Here is a 19949-nt window from a genome sequence, read left to right on the forward strand (position 1 = left end):
GCTAGGTTTAATTCGTGCGGTATTGTAAATGCTGGAAGCTCGCGCTAGTCGTGCGTACGAGGTGGATGACGTTGTATAATCGATCCAGTTCATGGGGGAACGATCCGGTTGATAGCAGAGTGTAATGGGCAGGTCTTCTCGTCTGTTTCACGGCTTTTGCATGTGCGCTGCTTTCATGTCGTTCGTGTTCAACCACCGCTGTATGCAGCAAAGTCATGCCGTCGACACTCCAAGCGCAACTTAATCAGAGCGGACGCGACGCGTTCGATATAGAGCGGAGAAAATCGCGAACGCAAGCTACTTGGCGAACTTGACAAAGTGGAGACAGGGACGTCGCGAATACGTTACTGTGCTTAGGTTTAATAATCATAATTTGTGGGGTTTGCGCGTTATGATATGATCATGTGACGATATGATGTCGCTGATAGTGCACTCGTCTTTGGATTTGTATGAAACTTCTATTCGCGCTGTAACCTGAACGCCGTCGTCGATTTGTTCGAGTTTTAGCGATAACATTAAAAGAAGCCCGTAGCGTATGTTAAGCGCATGCATCTGTGGTTGGCAGTGCGTTCCAGTGCAGAAATAACCAACGGTACGCATTTCGGATACAAGGTCAAGGTCGTGCTGTATTAAATGAGGTATCGTAAGGTTCTGCTTATACGGTGATGTGCGTGATTTAAAATCACTGATTACTAATGTTAAATGTAGGAAAATGCTTAATTCAATGTTCTTACATAACAACAGCACGCATAAACGTCTTGCGCCTCTTAGTACTGCCGACTCAAAAAAAAAGGAAGAAAACTGTGAATCTGAAGGAAATAAAGAGCCTTTGCGTAGCAATTCTCGTGTTTTTCTGTTCTTTTTTTTCAGAAAAAATTGAGTTTTTCTTTTATCATCGCGCCCTTATCATTCCCTGTATTATCATTGCCTGTGCATAAGTTAGAAGTGGATTGTTCCTATAGTCTCAGTAAAAAGAGAGGCCCCTCACTGACGTTTATATCGCGCTCGAAATTTCCTTTATCGGGCTACATTTTCATTAACCAAGGCATTCGAACACAGCCGTGTGCCATCCGTTCGCAATAACGGCGAACGAACGATGCAAAAAACAAAGGCGGAGTGACTTAAGATAGCTCCTTGCCGGACGACATCGCGCATGCCTTCAACGAAGAATAGAGCGTTGGATGTGCTAACAGTGCTATTGCGCAGCAAGCGCTGGAGGAAGGCTTCCGCAAGCCCCTTCGCTTTCGCAACGTTGCGCGCATTTAGCGGAACAGAGATGTGGTTTCTGTTTCCGGCTTTACGAGGTCCGCTCTACTCCGCATCCAGCCTTTTCCGCTCTTCCTTTCATTCATCCTTCTTATATATTTCTGTTACTCCCTTGTTCCACTTCTGTGCACACACTTTTAGTTTCTTATTTCATCCCCCCCCCCCCCTCCATTATTGGGCTGCAGTGATCTCGACATCTCCGTACTAGAACTGTATACGTAGCTCCTTCGTTGTAGTCCCCCCCCCCCCCCCCCACACACACACACAAACACTTGCTCTTTCTCTCTCTCTATCGAAGACGCCGCTCACGGATTTGGTCTTCCGTGTTCTGGAGCGTCTTTTACGTGTCGTACGTAATTTGAGTTGTGGCTGGATAGTAGAACCGTGCTTTTTCGCAACGCTATCCGTCAAGCTATTTTTACGTTGTTTGTTCTTAGTGTGTGCCAGTGTTTACATGTCCGCATGTTACATGGAAGTAAAGGGGCATCTGGCATTGCCGATTAATCTCACGAATTCTCTCGTGCGGTGATACAGGCATGTGCAGATGCACGCCGAAGTGCTTAGTCACTTAGCGTGTTCCGGTCATTTTAGGCATAGCTGACTTTCCAGGTGTCTTGGGAGCGTATTTCGTTTGCTGCGCCCATCTCTCGAATAACTTATACAGTGGTCAAGTCTTCGAGCTTAAATTTGTGCCTTACTGTGTCTTCTCCGTTTTCCTAGAGCTTCCTTCGTAATATGAACTTGTACCAGCATCGCTGAGTTGAACACGCTACAGTTATGTTGTAGAAGATTCGAATCTTCTCTAATTTAGGCACTCAGTGCTTCCATACAACGTTCCATGGTGGTAGGCGTTCTGCTTAGCGATAAGGGTTGGCTATGGTGGGCTATTTGTAGCTCACTCGTGTGCTGGCGCCCGTAATGCTCTTATGCTTGATTTTATGTTTTGGCTTTGGAAATGCAGCCTCGACGGTGCAGTTTCATATCTCAAACTGTCTGCAGCTGCTCACGTTGCTGTATTCGTCCAAATAAATAAACAAAAATTCTCGCGAAGCCATTTCCCACTTCGCACAGCGCCAACAGCAGGGCTCTTTTGAAGCACTTGTAGCCGCGCGACGCAGCTGAACGTTGCACAGTTTGCTTTTTGTCTGGCTTGGCGGTTGAACACGCAGCTGAAAGCAGCTCGAGATAATCAAATAGTCTGCAAAACCACGATGAAATATATAGTAATGTCACCAATCGTGCAGCTGTGCTCGTATTATAACGGGCTTAGCTGGCGGTGATTGATGCGATTGCACCGCACTGCGCGTTTCTGCACTGGCGACGTGAAGCGAAAACAGAACGAAGGACATAGAAAAACATGTTTCGGGCTCGCCCAGCTGTGTGTGATGTTTAGGCATATCTAATCATTGCTAAAGCTGTGGACTACAGCGTACTTCACTGGTACACAAGGGACGCGCCAATGTGCGGCTCTTATTCTGCTGGCACTCCTCCTGCAAGTGTGCATTTACAGAGCGGGAGAGCACATACGAGGCGAGTAGCTAGGAAGAGGGGAGCACTGCCCTGCGTTCTTCCGCGTCCATTTCAAAATTTTGTGCGACGGAAAACGCGCCAACTTGCCCAACAACACACGCTGATAACATACGTGCAAATGCACTTTACAAAGGTGCACTTCGGTGGCAACACGAATAACCACAAGTCGTTTATCGTGGTGACAACAGGGGTAACGGATATAATTAGTTGAAATAACAAAGGGAAAAGTAGAGACAGCATTGTCACTGCGGCTGACACATGGCTGTCTTGTAAGTGCCTTCTAACGTGCGTTGCCTTCGAGAAAGTCGCGAGTGTGCGCGCAGGTTTCTCGGCTGTTCTGTCAATCGCATTTCTAATCTGCTCTGGTGTATAACGCTACTACACTATGCGCAAAGCAGTATCACATTGCCTCACGTGACGTCCATGTATACTTGAGTCTAACACGTTAAACATAAGTCGAGTACACACGTGTTTTCCCTCTGCAATGACTGTGCAGTTGTACACCACGTGTATTATACACCTGATTGCCATTGTGAAAGAGAAGAGCTAAAAGGAAGAGATAAATTCTGGAGGTTTTCAGTATGGATAAGCTGGGGCCTGGCAAAATGTATGAGCCATGGTCCATACTCTTAACAATCGGAGAGCCAGTCGAGTTAGATGGGCCTGAGAATACGTGATTATTAAGTATAAGCGTGTGACTATCTACGACTGCTGTTACACGTGCGCGTTCAGTTCGTTGAGGGCAATGTTTTTTTTTCCTCGAAAAATCATTCGTTGGCGCCGTGTCCTATGCCTCCGACTACCATTTCATTGCTCTCGGTCCGTTTCCTGGTTTCCTATCCTATTCTCAGGAAACCTGCAGTGCATAGGTGTACGCGTCTTTTACCTCTGGAATGGTTGCTTACGTGATGCAATAGAACGTTTATGGGTGTCCTTAAATGTGATTATATCGAGGCAACACGTTATTTACGGTTTTTTTTTTTCTCGTTTCGTTCTTCGCAGACATGGAGCAGAGCATTCAGTTGGAAGACGGCAGCAGCGGCCATTCGCCCAGTCGGCGGCGGTCGGCGGCGGCCGTACTCTGCCAACACACAAGCTTCCGGCAACAGCAGCCGGAATCTCAGCAGCCGAACAACAAGTCCGCGGATAGGCGCCGCTTGCTACCACAGCAGCAGCAGCAGCAGCAGCAACAGCATTATCATCACCTCCATCAACAGCACCACCGCCACCCCTCCGAACTGCTCTCGGGGCCCGCAGTGGTGACTGCTCTTCTGACCGCCACCAGCGCACACCACCACCAGCCTTGCTGTCACGTGGTTGGTGGTCCCAACGTAGGTGGTGGGCGGCAGCAGCCCCGTGCTCTTGGACTCCGCGCTGCCCAGTGACAGTGACCCCAACCTGGAGCAGCACAGCTCCGAGGAAGAGCTCGAGGTCATCAATAACCGCGCCGGTTCGGCCGAGAAGCGCAAGTGGTCGCAGGCCAACCAGCGACGCGCGCGGGGTGCCAGAGGTGAGCGTCGTGTAATATGGGCATATTATGGCCTCGCAGTATTATGACCCACCTTACTTACTCGTATACTAGCGGCACTGGATAATATCGGCTAAAGTCGACTACTGTTCTCGCATGTTGGATAGAGTTGGCTAATATTGCCTGTTCTCGATGGGAATCCAAATAAGGTAGAAAGTTCAAGGGAAGATGGAATCTTGAAGAGATGAAAAATCCTTGAAAATCCTTCGAGGCTGCAACTGTTGCCGCCTCGAAGAAGACAAGTCCGCTACTCGAAACGTCGTTGGCTCCAGTGACACCCCGTGTTCCAAGGATTTTTCACCTATTCCGGATGGATGGTTTTGCTTATTTACTTCAATGCCCCGAAAGGATCTCAAAGAGGGTATCGCATAGGATGAGAGGTCAATGCGAATAGTATATGTGACGTAATCCTTGCATCAAATAGAAAGCCGTTTCTATCACCCTGACATGGCAAACACCCTTACTGTTAGGGCTATAAAAACTTTCCACAACCTATGAAATATTTGTTCCCGCCTACGATTCCATTTTGCCTCCAACGAGAGAGTTGGCCATGGGACAGCCCAACAATCCACCGAGAAAGGTGTCACAGTTTGCGATGCGTATCGGCGAAGGCTTCCAAGACATTTTTTTTTGTGTGTGTTTTTCAGGCGCAGCCTTGGTCATCGGGTTTGGCATATTTATCTCTCTTTTTTATTGTCTTTTCTTTATGCGCAACGCTCGCGAGGGCTCTTGAGCTGGCGCCGTGGAGTTATCTCGATGGCGTCATCTTCATCGGCGGTAACTTCTGTAACGCGCACTTGACAGGATGCCGCACTTATATCGCGGCTCTCTCGTTACCACCGACGTCGTTTGCCTATATCGTCTCGCGCATAATCTCGCGCCACTTTCACGAGCTCGCCCTCAACGTCCTCGCACTGCTGTCTCGCAAATCATGCGCGCGCAAGGATCTTCCTGGCTTCGCCGTCGCTGCAACCGTAACTGTTGCGGCGGTGATGAACGGCCTAAAAAGATGCGGCTGTCAGCTCGGCAATTCGAACGGGGCCGGGTGGAGACCGTTATTTCTTTCGAGGATGGCTTCCTTCTTTATACTCACTCGCCGCTTCCCGGAGAACAAATCATTGGCGCTTTATGCTGGTTTTTAGACCCGCCCGCTGCGACCTTTCCATTCGTACAGCATTTAAATGCGAAGCATTTCTTAGCGAACCTCTGGCACTTTGAGCGTTTCTATCTATAATCCTATCTAATCTATCTTATCTATCTATCTATCTAATACTATTCTATATATCTATCTATCTATTCTATCTATCTAATCTATCTATCTATCTATCTAATCTATCTATCTTATCTATCCTATCTATCTATCTATCTATCTATCTATCTATCTATCTATCTATCTATCTATCTATCTATCTATCTATCTATCTATCTATCTATCTATCTATCTATCTATCTATCTATCTATTCCATCTATCTATCTATCTATCTATCTATCTATCTATCTATCTATCTATCTATCTATCTATCTATCTATCTATCTATCTATCTATCTATCTATTCCATCTATCTATCTATCTATCTATCTATCTATCTATCTATCTATCTATCTATCTATCTATCTATCTATCTATCTATCTATCTATCTATCTATCTATCTATCTATCTATCTATCTATCTATCTATCTATCTATCTATCTATCTATCTATCTATCTATCTATCTATCTATCTATCTATCTATCTATCTATCTATCTATCTATCTATCTATCTATCTATCTATCTATCTATCTATCTATCTATCTATCTATCTATCTATCTATCTATCTATCTATCTATCTATCTATCTATCTATCTATTATCTATCTATCTTCTATCTATCTATCTATCTATCTATCATCTACTATCCATCTATCTATCTATCTATCTATCTATCTATCTATCTACTATCTATCTATCATCTATCTATCTATCTATCTATCCTAGTCTATCTATCTATCTATCTACTATCTATCTATCTAATCTCCGCCTACGTCTCGGTGCTCTCATGATCGCCTCCTTAACTTGGTGTAGGCCAAAATTTGCATGGGAGGGTAAGAGGATTTGACGAATATGGCTGCTGGGTCATGACATAAATAACGTTAAAATCCTGTCGCGTACGTCGTCAAACCCTTTCCGCTAGACACGTGTGGCACATACCCGTGTACCACGGGCCGCGGTGCACGGGTATGCGCCACAGGTGATTGACAGTTTATGTCTACCCATGAACGGCGAGAACAGACATTGGTAACTTAAATGCTAGAGAGTTAAGTAAAACCAACATCGGCAGCGTTGACTCAACGAATGGAAATAATAAAAACTAGGATCCCAGCAGGAATCGAACCCAAGCATTCTGCGTGGCGATCAGGTATTCTACCACTGAACCACGCCACGTCTATAAATTGGTTTGGAAAAACAGCCTACGCAGGGGCAATATCGGTGCAACGTCAATTGTGGTTGTGGTGCTGGCTATCTAATTTTACAAGAAAGTAATAAGCACTACATGATACTCCTACGATGTGTACTCCTACGATACAGGCGTCATATCAGATTAATGTCTGTAGTTCTAGTGTCAGCTCCGCTTTCATAGCTGTCTAATAAACATTACGTTTGTATTCCTATGATTCAGCAAGCTATATTGAAGCATTGCTTGACCCCGGAGGAATACATTAACGAAAGTTACATATGATATCCACATCACCGCACCGTAAAGGGCACTTCGTCAGCCAGAACGACGAAGTGTCCTCTTCATTTCTTAAGAGGCTGGGCGATGGCCTCATGCTGACCGAGGATTATGTCAGATTGATTGACAGCCAATAGGACAAACATCATCCACTGATGTTGGTCTACGTAGCACTATCCAGGCCTACCAGCCTCGGCGGCCTATGCCTTACCAACGCGAAAGGTGGCTTCAGGTTCCGACATGTCGCCGGCTCTGTCGACAGACAATTTGTCGACGAAATGACCGCGGCATCCATGAATTCAAACAGCTCTACTATACCACATACTTCAATACACATGAACCCCTCTTCACCACGATCACGACCGGATCCTATAACAAGTCATGACCAGCTGCTGCTGCTCACTGATCACGGTGATGATGCCCTTGTTCAAGAACTGTCAAGAACTTCTTGCACACATGCAATAAGAAGGGTTTGTGAAACTCGCGTGCGTTCTCGGGACACGTATAAGCACTACAATCAGCTTACCGCTTCTGGTGTTCGTAATACCCACGTTGTCGTTGGCAGCGTTACCCAACCGTAAACAACTGCTTATATAACACATGTGCAGCTCTTCAACATATATATGTGTGCGTATATTGTAACGTGTCGCTCATGAAGAAAAACTTACGGCACAGTCACCTACCCGCTTCGCATAACATCGACTCCCACGGTACGTGGGATCTGCCGAATTTTTTCCTTGGGGCATTTATCTGCGCAGCACTTAGGCATTTGTTGTAGGGTTATGTAAAAGCAATTTTGGCAAGTATTTCAGCTCTATGGAAGAAACACAGAGGGACAAAAGCAAGGTGAGGAAAGGCAGGGAGGTTACCCATACGCGCGCTCGGTTTGCTACCCTTCACTGGGGCTAAGGAAATGGCGACTGGAAGGAGCAATGTAAAGAAGGTAATTGGCGCTCAAAATAAGTGCTGAGCTCGTTGGTAGGTACTCATGTTAAAAATACTGGGCGTGCAATTACGGACACAAGAGAGAACTCGGGACAACTCAAACGCCGATGCCACGTGGCCATCGCTTGGCTCAGAGCCAATTCGATGACTATATGGCATATTTATTTTTGCTGAAATGATATCCTGTCTTTCTGGGGCCACTGTGGTAAACATGCTGCTCATCGGTGTGCTTGAAAAGTAGCTTTTATATTAACGTTTCTCTAAAATTGCTAAATCAAGTTCCCGGAGGTTAAAGCCGTGAGTACGTCTGAAGCGATATGGGCAACAGGAATTTATCACAGGCATGACTTTGCGATGAGAATTGGCTGAACTGTGCGCGTGTTCGAATTCACACCATTGACTGACAATGTTCATGACACACCCTGAAAACAGCCAGTTCGTACTCTTTGAGTAGTCATTTCGTCTCACAGTGGTAATCTTTGTCTGGCTTGCTTACTTTTCGTTTCTTGAAAACTCGGCGTTCGCCAGTTTCGCATCAAGAACTCTATCACGCTGATAGCATGCGCGCCGTTCGTGACGTGGTAGAACCGGGTTTGCAGCGTTAATTAAACCAAGCAAAGTGTGGCACGCAAGATAAATGTCGATAATTGGTGGTGCACATAGACGTGCCCGAAAGGGTGCGCATGTTTTTGAAAGTGTGTGTAACCAGGTCATTTTTCGGACTTGGCGAATCGACACGAATGATATGAAGAATTGCACTGATGTAGACGATGCTTGATCCTAGCAGACCAGCATGGCAACGTGGTGTTCTACACTAGTCAATAGTCTAACCGCCATGTATGTTGCAGGGCTCTCATATATATGTACACTCAACAGGAAAAGATTGCGGGACGTGAATTGTTCGAAAAAGATATAGTCTCGTTTTGTGGTGGAAGATAACCTCCAAATAAGTGTTCCAACCTGTAGTTGGTATTGCAACTTATGCAGTCACCAGCTAGATTAGAAGCATTGCGCACTAATAGAGCAGAAATTCGAATTCCTTGTGGAACCGTTACGTCCCGTAAACGTTTGCTGTTGGGTGTACGGTGTTATGACTGTTCACGGCAAAATCAGCCTATGCTGAATTCTCCTTGTTCGCCTCTTTTGACCCTTCACACGTGTGAGCTCCGAAAACCGTCTCCTGATTCCGCCGCTATAGTACGTTATCGCTTCAGTGACGTCACGGCTTCCGCCATCCTCCCAAGGTTGTTCGTGCCACGAAAGGCTCCATCCAATAATTAGTCGGCAGGTGAAATACGGGCACACTGTTTTCCTGTTGTTCTTTCTTGAGGCAGTACCTTCTACGTAACACTCGTGGTTAGTTATGGGCAGCTAATCCCCTTATCTCAGCGCGCTGGCGCGCACTTTAATCAGGCAGTACTCAACGCGGTCGGCCTACAAAGCGAGCGAGCGGACGTTGGGAACGTAATCTCAGCCACCTGCGCACGTATTGCTGACCTGGCTTCGCGCGAGTCGATGCCTTCGAGTCCGCGGGGACCTTCCTCGCGCCTTTTTCGCAGCGAGGGAATCGGGCGACGGCATTGGCGCCTCTGAAGCTTTTTTTTTTTTTTTCGACGTTTCTTTCTCCCTTCCGTGTGTGCTAATCAGGCCGTAGCGCCAGGCGTCCGGTGACGGTAAAGAATCCTTGAGCGAATCGAAACACAGCAAAAACTGGCCCTTCATGCGTTCGCTTGCGTCTTCTTTATCTTAGTTTTTTTTTCTGGTTCGTTCAGGCAGCGACGACTGGCGTGACTCCAGCGACCGGAACTAGCGCACGGACTTTGGCAAACGAAATTCAGGCGTGCGCTTATGTTGGTGTATACATGCGCACGCACGTTCACTCGCTCTGCGAAACCTAATTCGAATGCTTAATCGAGTGACCTTATTGTACGAATGTAACGTGCGAAAAGTAATATAAAAACACTTCGAGCTAGGTTCGCGTTTACGCTCCAGTACAACTCTGCATGTCCGGCTTTCGAAATCGAGAGAGATAGAAGCGGGAGCGGCGCAATTCGGTCGTGTGCCACGCTGGCTATACTGGAAGGCGGGCAGAGTGTGGAAAAGAACAACACCTGAGGGATATTCAAAAGATTATTTATGCAGAATTAAAAACACTAGCTGCGACATCGACTTTCTGACGTTGGCTGGCATTTCTGTTGGCAAATATTCGTCACGAATTACTTGGTTCGTTTCAATCATCTCAGTTAAGGAGATATTTATTAGTCGTTTGATTATATTAAAAGCGCCCGTGCCTTAAGCGCAGCTGTTTTTCGTTACCCTAAAACGAAGCCCGTCTCGAAAGCGTTAACTGCATAGTCCGGACAAGCTCGGCTAATCCTGGAAATGTTCACGGCCGGAATGTAAATGAACCTTTTGTATTACGGACTTGGTAAAATGATGCCCTTTCGTCGAATTCGTCATCTTGTGAGCTGTGATTGACCCACGCGTCATTTGCGCCCTTTCTGATTGGTTCAAAACGCCAGCGTGGCAGATTTCGACGATGCAGCTCTGATTAGATCGCGCGTCGATTGCGCCGTCTGTGATTGATTTAAAGCGCGGAGCACGGCGGATACATATTTACCCACAGCGCGACAGAAAAGCAATACTAATGGAGGACGGCGCAACGTGTCGGGGCTTCATTATGTTAGTCTGCGCATGCCCTTTCCTTTACTTATGTGTTGTTTATAACTGTAGATCTTCAGCTTTGGTTGGCACTCGATCGTCTTCCTTTATTACTGTGTCGGTTTTGCGGCGCTGCGAGTAAACATGAATTTGTGCCTACTCGCCCATTTACTGCTAGTGTGTGAAAGTAGCCTTTTCTTAAGACTTAATCCAATACGAATCGAATAGTGCCAGAACCGAATCGAATATCTAATATATTTTTAACATTGAGCAATCGTTTCTACACTTAATGCGAAATAATCTTCATATCGTAGTGCTGGTAATTTTATCGTTGAAAGCACTAGTAGAGCATCAGCAATGAATAATCACTCTTCGCGTGCACAGAACACCTCACAGTGCATGACTGGCAAAGCGTCTCTCCTAGAACGAGTAGAACAGCCAACCGCGTGGATGAAATTTGCTGCACTGTTGCATTGATCTAGTGTTAATGTTGGTGCATATCACGTTTCGCAATGTTCGTAAAGCTTTCGAAAAGTATTCGTATTTACGAATAGCGGCTATTTTATTCGAAAACCCAATCGAACAGCACGCCATTTCATTCGATATTCGAAATCTTCGAATATTGGCACACCAGAGAATTTAGCTACGCTTCACCACTTCAAACGTGGCACGCAGAGTTCGGCAAAATTGTGGAATTTGATCGACAGTTTGTTATATCGCCCTTTGCCAGCACCGGTCACCACGCTCATTAATTAGGCTAAAAAACATGGCGGAACTTGAGTGTCCAGAACGCCCTTCCGTCTTATGTCCGGCGTGCGTACACCCGGCGTCTTGTACGAGGCGACATGGCGAGCCATTAGTGACGGCAGAGACCTGCGCTGGTGCCGTTTTGGAACACTTCCACGGCCGTGAAGACACTCCGTCCACACTTCTGGCGTTAAGCCGCTTGTGTGTACCCGTGTGCGTCTCGTTATGTGCGTGGTGTTTCAATGAACGGTTATCCTCCATCGCTGCCTGTTCCTACTGGTTTCGTCGCGTCCCTCACCTTCGCTTGCCGCTAGATTTTGTTTTGCTTCCTGTTAGGACGTCTTTCTTTCTTTCTTTCTTTCTTTCTTTCTTTCTTTCTTTCTTTCTTTCTTTCTTTCTTTCTTTCTTTCTTTCTTTCTTTCTTTCTTTCTTTCTTTCTTTCTTTCTTTCTTTCTTTCTTTCTTTCTTTCACAGGTGAGGCAGTTCCGGAGTTGCTAGCGCTTGACGTGGAATCACACGCGCACAAGTTAGCATGCTGCTGCTTCGGTCGCCATCTCTCCCTCACTCCGAGGCAGGCTCACTTGGCCTCCCTCTCTCATTTCCTTGACGAGGCCCGTTCGATGATTGCAGCGAGCATCGTGCGTGTTTACGCTTCGACGAAGCTATAGCGTCGCGTAGTGTGCTACCCGCGCGAGCGCTTTGATGGCTTGGCGCGGGCGACTCATTAGAGCCCGGCGTTTATCTTGATGTTCTCTTTCTTTCAACGAACTGGAGGCTTGTTCTTCGTTTTTCTGTTCGCTCGGTCTTAACGGGACGCGTCAGCCAGAGCGCTTCGTGTACAGCTTCGTGGTTGAGTTTTGCTGGACTAGCTTCCGCTGCTGCCGACTTTATCCAGGTGGCTTGACGTGCCACGGCATGGGAAAAAAAAAAAATGTTTGATTTTGTATTCTTCTCTTCCGTCTCATTTTGTGCGGTAGCTTGATATGCATCTGGACAGGTCTCGTGCAGAGATGATTGGATGAAGACATTTGCATCCGGTACCTACCACCCCGGGCATCACGAAAGGGGCTAGGAGGTAACTTGAAATTGCGGGCGTTCGTCCTATGCGCTACCCCTATTTCTCGCGCCCCGCATTGAATGGAACTTCCGATCTCTAGCAGAACAGGAATCGTTGAGGCTGTATGTTCGACGTTGGGGCCTCATCGGCCCTGTTTCGGACAGTGTTGGCCCTAAGTTAAGGCACGCTTTTTCTGCGTTGTACTTGAAATAGATGGTCCCTTTGTAAGCTGTGGCCTTCAAGCTGCGATTGCCTTTTTCCTTCTTTCGTGTTTCTATTGTCGCGAGTATTATCTAAACGCCTTGGCCGCAGCGCTTATCGGCTAACGAGTGCTTAGACTTGCATATATTGTGCTGCCCCGTGTTTGTGTGTACGTGCCATGCATTCACCTTCACTTGGGTGTCTCGTATTTATTTGCATGTATTCTACCTGCCGTTGCGTAGCTGCTCCTCCAATACGAAGCAGTCTCTGCGAAATAACGCCTTCGTTTTCTAAGGCGACCAACGTTTGCGGCGCCGCATTTACGCTCGCGACCAAAACATACTACGTCGCTTACTCGGAGCACGAATGTATATAACCCCAGCAATTATTATTAGAATGCGGTGGACAGGTCAAGGAGGATATCACTTTAAATACACCGTGGTAGTAGGCCCCTGCCAGAGAGTAGTTCGAGTGAAGCGATTTTGCATAACGAATCCGGTATGTATTTTGCCTTCGCATTAAACTGTTTCTGATTAGCAGCCCGGCCTTGTTCCTGTGCCCTGCACTGCGCACGAGGCTTCGCGGCCTCTCAACGTGCTGGCGTTACGTGCTTCTCGGTGCGGTGTGACTAGACCTCACGAAAACACGGCGACTGAACCGCCGCAAGCAGGCACGCGCCATGGTTTTTCTTCCTGCATTTGGCGCCCGCGGCTCCTGCGAAAGCGGATGTTTGCTGAAATCGGCCAGGTGCGGGGGAAGCCAAAGCCAAGCATGCGCCCTCTTTGTGTGCGTGCCTCTACGCCCGCCATGCAGGAAAATTTCACTTTCCGAGCTTAAGCCCGCAACGTTTATATATACTATATACAATTTGTACGTGAGGTCGGAAAAAAACTGAAGGGGCTCTTTCTTCTTTCTGGTTCTCAACTGCAGCGTCTCTGCACCCGCTTGGCTGCCTTGTTTTTAAGTTGTATTGAATGTTACCTAAGAAATGGCAGCGAGATGTATTCATCCGGGACATAAAGTTTGAAGAGAAATGCCACACTGTACGACCAACTCCTGCTCGTCATTGTACTCTGTAATGCACTCCTTCACAGCGACCAAAAGTTCTGATTTGGGGATGGCATAAAGTATCTAAGCTGAATGCTTGGCGCCCTCCTGGATTATCATAGTCTAAGTAATGTACTATAAGGCCGCCGAATTAGATGCCAAAATCCCTCTTCTAGTTTGAGTTTTGCGAGCTGCTCTTGAAGGTAGCCCGACACAGCGTATTGCCATGTGCCCTTTTCTGTAGAGACAGCCCGGCAGTGCTTTTAACAGAGGTACGCAACTTACAGGGGTTCAGGTCCTCCAGAAGAGCTAGGGCACTGCTCTTAATCTTGCTGCACTTCGCAGGGGCGCGAATGCGCGCGTCCTGTCTTTTTCCCTCGTTTTTGTCCGTGTTTACTAGCGCAGTTCATATGCTTTAAAATGAATGTGAGCCCGACTTGGTGCTCTACTTTTGTATTCCGGTCGCATTGGCTCCACAAAATTTCTTGGAAACTTGGTATGTTCATAGGTCGGCAAAAAATCGGAGCTCACTCACACTCACTCAACAAATATGTTTTGCTCTGAAAGCTCACTCGGACTCAGACTCACCAATATTTTCCTCAATCGTGCTCACTCGGACTCATACTCACTAAAATTTTCATCAACCCGACTCACTCGGACTCAGCTCACCAAAATATTACTCACCCGGTCTCAATCAGATCCAGACTGACGGCCCGATCGGAGTCCGAGTGAGTCGACTCATGAGTGAGTTTTGCCCACCTATGGGTATGCTAAGCCTCTGGCTCCCTGAGAAACGATGCTCTTCATTTTCTCAACTACGTAGGCCTTAGCAGGACGCCGTCAAAATCTATGACGTCACGGTGAATGGTGCGGAACTTCAAGGTGGCGTTGCCACCCGAACTTTCTCGCAGCAAGCGTGCTGTTTTTGGTAGCGTGAAAGATTAATTTACTGATACGAGAAAAATCGTTTTTCTCCTCCCCTTTAAGTTTAAGAACACAGCAGTAGTTCTGCGCAAGTGGGAGCTATTGCTCATGAAAGGGGACAAAATGGCCATTTAAGCGACGAAGATTCCGTCGACTTTCCTTGACAAGTCCGTGGCAATATTCTTTTACAGCTTCGGGCTGTGAATGGGCGACTGAGAGTTTTGTTCCTTTTCGTGAGCTCCTCGTATTGGACGCATCATGCATGCGGCCAGTACCGGTCAATGTAGACATCGTTCTGACATATTCGTCGTCTCGAAAGGCAGCTCCAACAACTCGCTGCATGCCATGCCTATCGCAGTTCACCGTCAGTACTGCTTTCTTCTTCTTATTTGATTGGTTCCGTCAACACCTACACTGCGCACACACTGCCTCGGGAAGCGGCCGAACCTGGGGTGCGCGGAGGAAGCCGCGAACTCTTTGCTTTTGTGCCGCGGTTGTGTTTTTGTTTCTTCTCTCCCAGCCTGTTTTCCGTCTCCCGAGGAGTGAAAGAAGGCACGTTCTTCTCTGCACCGAGCAGCGGATGTTTGCGCTATAAGCTAGCGCGACTCTTCTTCCCACCGTGCACACAGTGGTGGCGCCGCAGCCGTCGTTGGCTTCTCGTTTGCGTTAGTTTGTTTACACGCCGCCTTTTACAAATCGCCCGTAATGGCGCCCCTTTGCGCGGGTTATTAGCTGCGCCAGGCTGGCGCCTTCGCATGGCCTGCAATGCCAGTGCGCCTATAGGCAGATCCCTGGAAGCGCAGGGGCACACCGGTCTTTCTCGCTTGAATTAGGCTTGAGAGAAAGGCAAAAAAGGAAGTCTCTGTGTGTGAGTGCTACCGGAGAGCCTGTTTGCTTAGCAGATCCTTCACGATGGGCATCGATAAAGCAAAAGATGAGGGCGAGAGAAACGAAGAGGGTAAACGCAGGGAGCCTAATGCGGACGTGTTGCAGGCTACACCTACACTTGCGGCGGGGAAATAATAGACAAAATAAATAGGAATGAAGAGAAGTGAAAACAACAGCGGCACAGTTAGTGATGTCGAAAGCGCAGGTTTATGCGACTGAAGTACAGTCTCCGTCTTGGCCACATTTCGGCGCTGCTCCCATCCAACGTCGCAGACTCGAAACGCTGCTCAACTTTATGTGCGTGGACGCATGTGTAGCTAAAGAGCCTATCTCGTATAGCTGTGAGTGGATTGCAGCATGACAGTTGCGTTGAGAACACGCAACTCTCATGTTTGCACATGCACGGCGCTGGGGATGCAACGCCTCGCCGTGATCCCATGGGTGTATGCATCGCTGTGAAGTCACTTGCGTCATAACTTGTGTTAGTCCCGAAATGGCAACACAGGTCATATATGGACTAGAATTTTCATAGCTTGTAGGAGGCGGCCAGTGAACGACCACGACGGCTTGTGGCCTAACTTTGTCACAAGCTTACCCGCCAGTATTTGCTCGCCATCAGCCGTGACATAACCAAACCCGCAGTTCCTGCACAGTCTGCGCCGAGAAATGGTAACTCGAGTCAAGATGGTAAATGCTTATTCTAAACGCACATTCGGCCATGAAAGAATCTGGTTTATAGCTAAGCGTGGCAGAACTGTCGCGTAATGGGGAAATGGTGATAGATTTTGGAATATTGCGCGTGTCCTAGGAGGCACACAGCCTGCAACTGAGGCGCAGGATCATGTAGAAGGTGGTCACAGGTATACGGGAGAATGGTTCCGGCGCATTTCACGCATTCTCTCTCACAGCGTGTTTCGGATGCTGACTGTTTGAGCTTCCTTTTTCTCTCCTTCCGCATTCCAAAAAGCTTGTGCGGTCAGGTGCGTGTGACGGGCTTATGTAACGAGAATGTATAGAATGCATACTAGCCCGTCAGGCCACCGACAAAACACAATTACGCAGACAAGCAAGAGCGAACACTCTGCTGCGCACAAAATGGAATTCGAGCTCTGCGCGCCCCGCACTTTCAAGGCCACTCCCTTTGTAGTTGCAGGCGCGATTTTCGTTTTTCCTTTCTCCTGCGCGCAAACCGTATCTTGATCTGATTGACTTTCATAACTTCGTATGCTTTCTCTCTCGCCCGGTATTACGCCTGTCGTGTAATGTGATTCTCGCCTATCATGACGTATCACTTGAAACCTCTCACGAAATGACAGAAAACATCAGATCTCACTCGCAGCTATATTAATTGTATGCGCTATTCCTATATTCAACGTCGTTACGTGCCGCTTAGACCATAAACAAGTCTTTTTGACATGTTCAGTACAGTTCAGTACAGCTTATGGTCGTCACAGAAACAATTGCGAGAGCGACAGTTTCTTCCAAGTTAATTTATACCACAACATGACTGTGCTGTTTTTGCTATTGCTTTGTTGAGCGTACGAATCGTGTATTTCCAACATGGCCGCGTTTCCTTCTCTTCCGCAGCATCGCTACGCCGCAGCCGTTCGGACGGTGGCGGCGACACGTCCTCAGACGAAGAAGAGTACGACGAGGTGCCCGGTGCCACGCTAGCCGACGGCGTCTCTTCGCGGGCCATGGCGAACGGCGTGTGCCGACGCAACGCCAGCGACGTCGAAGACGACGACGACGATGAAGACGATGACGAGGACGACGAGGAAGTGCGCGACCTGACGTGGAGCGGCCGCGTCGGCGGAGGAGTGGGCGTCGGCGAGGGCGTTATGAACGGCGTGCACGGTTCGGCGTCGTCGGCCGCATCCTCCGCGAGATCGTCGTCCCAGCGGTCTTCGTCGTCCTCGTCGACCGCGGTGGTGCCGCCGACGCCCGTCGAGTTCCGCGCCTCGCCGCCGCTGCACGTGCACCGGCCGTACAACGGCTCCCCGCCGCCCAAGGTGTTCCACGCGGCCGCGGGCGTGGTGGGCGGCACGTCATTCTTCTTTCGACGTCCTCCTCGTCTACGTCGTCGGGCCCACGACGCTCACGCTGTCCGCTTCCGCGCACATCCGGGCCTTCGAAGTGTGCGCAGTGAGCCCTCGCAAGCGCCACCGGCAGGACCGGGGCGGAGGGGGCACCGCGTTCGGAGTCTTCTCTCTCGTCGACGGCGGACCCGTCCAGCGGCCCTGCCTGGACTTCGAGAAGATGCAGCAGGTCAGTGGTACTGTACGTCATTAGGGATAAGAGGGCGCTCTCGTGGCACAGGATGGTTTCGGAATTTATTTAGCTACGTCATATACGGCCGAACCTTCATCGCCGGGGCGACCCCGCGGGAGATGTATCAGAGCATTCATAGAAAGGTTATTAGAAGACTGCCATAGTTCGAGACCCGAAACGATGATTTATTGATTGATGAATGGGAACCTCGCTTAGCACCAGTTGACACTGTAAAATGATAAAGGTGATTCGGAATCATGGGAGGTATACAAGAAATTTATATCTATAGTCTCAGAAGTGGGCTCGATTGATCCTAAGCGTGCGGTTACCGAAGGAAGTTGTCCGATTAGTTGCGAATAGACGACGCCTCTTTGGTATGGCCTTCTCCTGGTGCCACCGAACCAGCGCTCATTGCGCCATTGTATACCGACCTCGAAGGGAGCCTTAAGTTCGTCCCCTTCCTGAACGTTGCGACTTGGCTTTGCCTGACGGTTCGTAAGCGGTTTATCCGGTAGCTGTCATATCACATGTCTCTGTAGTGCCTTTCCATTGCGGCGTCGGGGAGGCATCTTGTAAGGTCACTGCCGGGTGTACTTTTCTCGTAACGGCATTAATAGCGTTCTGTCTCGCAGCGGTACTACTATGCCTGGTTTTTTGTCGCCAGCACACACGGACTTTGTCCTCGGAATGCGTACAGCTCCTTTCGCTTTATCGCTTCCATCTTCGCAAACATTCTCGTTGCGGCGGCGCTTCGTCACGCATTACCTCGCTCCGTTCCTTCAGTATATGTGCTTGCTCCCGTTGCCGGGTCACTGAATGCACAAGACCTCTCGGTTCCACACTGTCGGTACGTTGCCCAACGCCGCTTACTCCCGCACATTATGCGTGCCTGTGCTCGCCGAAGCATAATATTATGGACCCTGAAAGGGCGCGCATAAAGTGTTGCGCGCACCATTGTAACAGCTCTCTCTTTCATCTATGCGCTCTTGTTTGCCCCCCCCCCTCCCTCTTTCCTGAATGCGCGGTCACGTGGCGCAAGTTCCGCTTCAACGGCGAATGCTCTTTTTTTTTTTTTTTTTTTCTGGCTGTCGCTATACTCACTATATTCAGAGCCTCCATCGCGTGAACTCTACTGCTACAATACCACCGTAGCGTCTAGCTTGCGCAGCGTTAGAGGGGCTTTCATCTGCATCGCCATTTGGATTCGTCAATATCATTTTTGTTAATTTTACGGGACGAGCTCCGGCTCGCGCTTCAGTTCCACGAACTGCGTAATTCTGGAGAGGTTTTTGAATAGAAGGCTCGTCGTGGCTTACCTGCATGCGGCGGGTTTGTTTGTTGAGCGCCTCAAAGGATTATTCGCCACCCTGAATGAATGACAGGTCGTTAGGCTGCGTGGTCTGGGCATGGTAGGCGGTAATATTATGGAGGGATGCAGCCTGTGGACTTAATCTGCAGAAAAAGAAAAAACATGACAGGGTATGTGGCGAAAGGTTACGCGCATATTTTGTATATGTGCGTCATTGAATACATGAAAGCCACGGCCTCACTCGCTGTATGTCTCTTGCATTGTCGCTTAGGACAACTTCTCGTGTAAATTGTTCAGAATAAAGAGGAAGAAAAAAAGAAAACGAGTCAACAGTGGACTAAACTCGTTCGGCAGGCCATGCTGCGGGAAATGAAACAAGCGCCCGCCTAATGCTTGAACGAGCGAAGTAATCGCGCATGCTGCTCAATTTCAGTTCGTTCCCTCTCAAACGCTACAGACGTGTGGTTGTCTTGTTGCGACCGTATACGTCTTCTTAAAAGACGTTATCATTTACTTACTTAGCGCTTGTTTTTGTTGACATTCAGTACAAAGGAACAATAAAGCGAATCCATCCTGGACGAGGTACATTTAAGACCGTGAAAGCTAGTCGAGTGTTCCATCTACAACTGCTTTTTGCGTTAGTGTTGGAAAATAGTAAGCTACGTGATTTTCACTATTCTGCCAGCATCACTACCGGCACAGCCAGAGTCGAGAGCGACGAGCTGCTCTCGCAGTGACGTCATACGTGACGTCTTGCTCAGGTCACGTGACTTGATCCCGCAGGGGTCTGGAGGTTCCGCTGCTGCACTGTTTAGGATATGGAAACGCGCTGCTGTGTCAGCTCGCGTTCATGTATCGGC

At 48.3% G+C, this 19949-nt stretch overlaps 1 pseudogene; it reads left to right on the forward strand.

The window, feature by feature from the left end:
- LOC119373823 (uncharacterized) overlaps window positions 1-19949 on the forward strand; it is a 110621-nt pseudogene that overhangs the window by 66452 nt on the left and 24220 nt on the right.

This window comes from Rhipicephalus sanguineus, chromosome 11 (genome assembly GCF_013339695.2).
Source record: "Rhipicephalus sanguineus isolate Rsan-2018 chromosome 11, BIME_Rsan_1.4, whole genome shotgun sequence".
Classification (NCBI taxonomy): domain Eukaryota; kingdom Metazoa; phylum Arthropoda; class Arachnida; order Ixodida; family Ixodidae; genus Rhipicephalus; species Rhipicephalus sanguineus.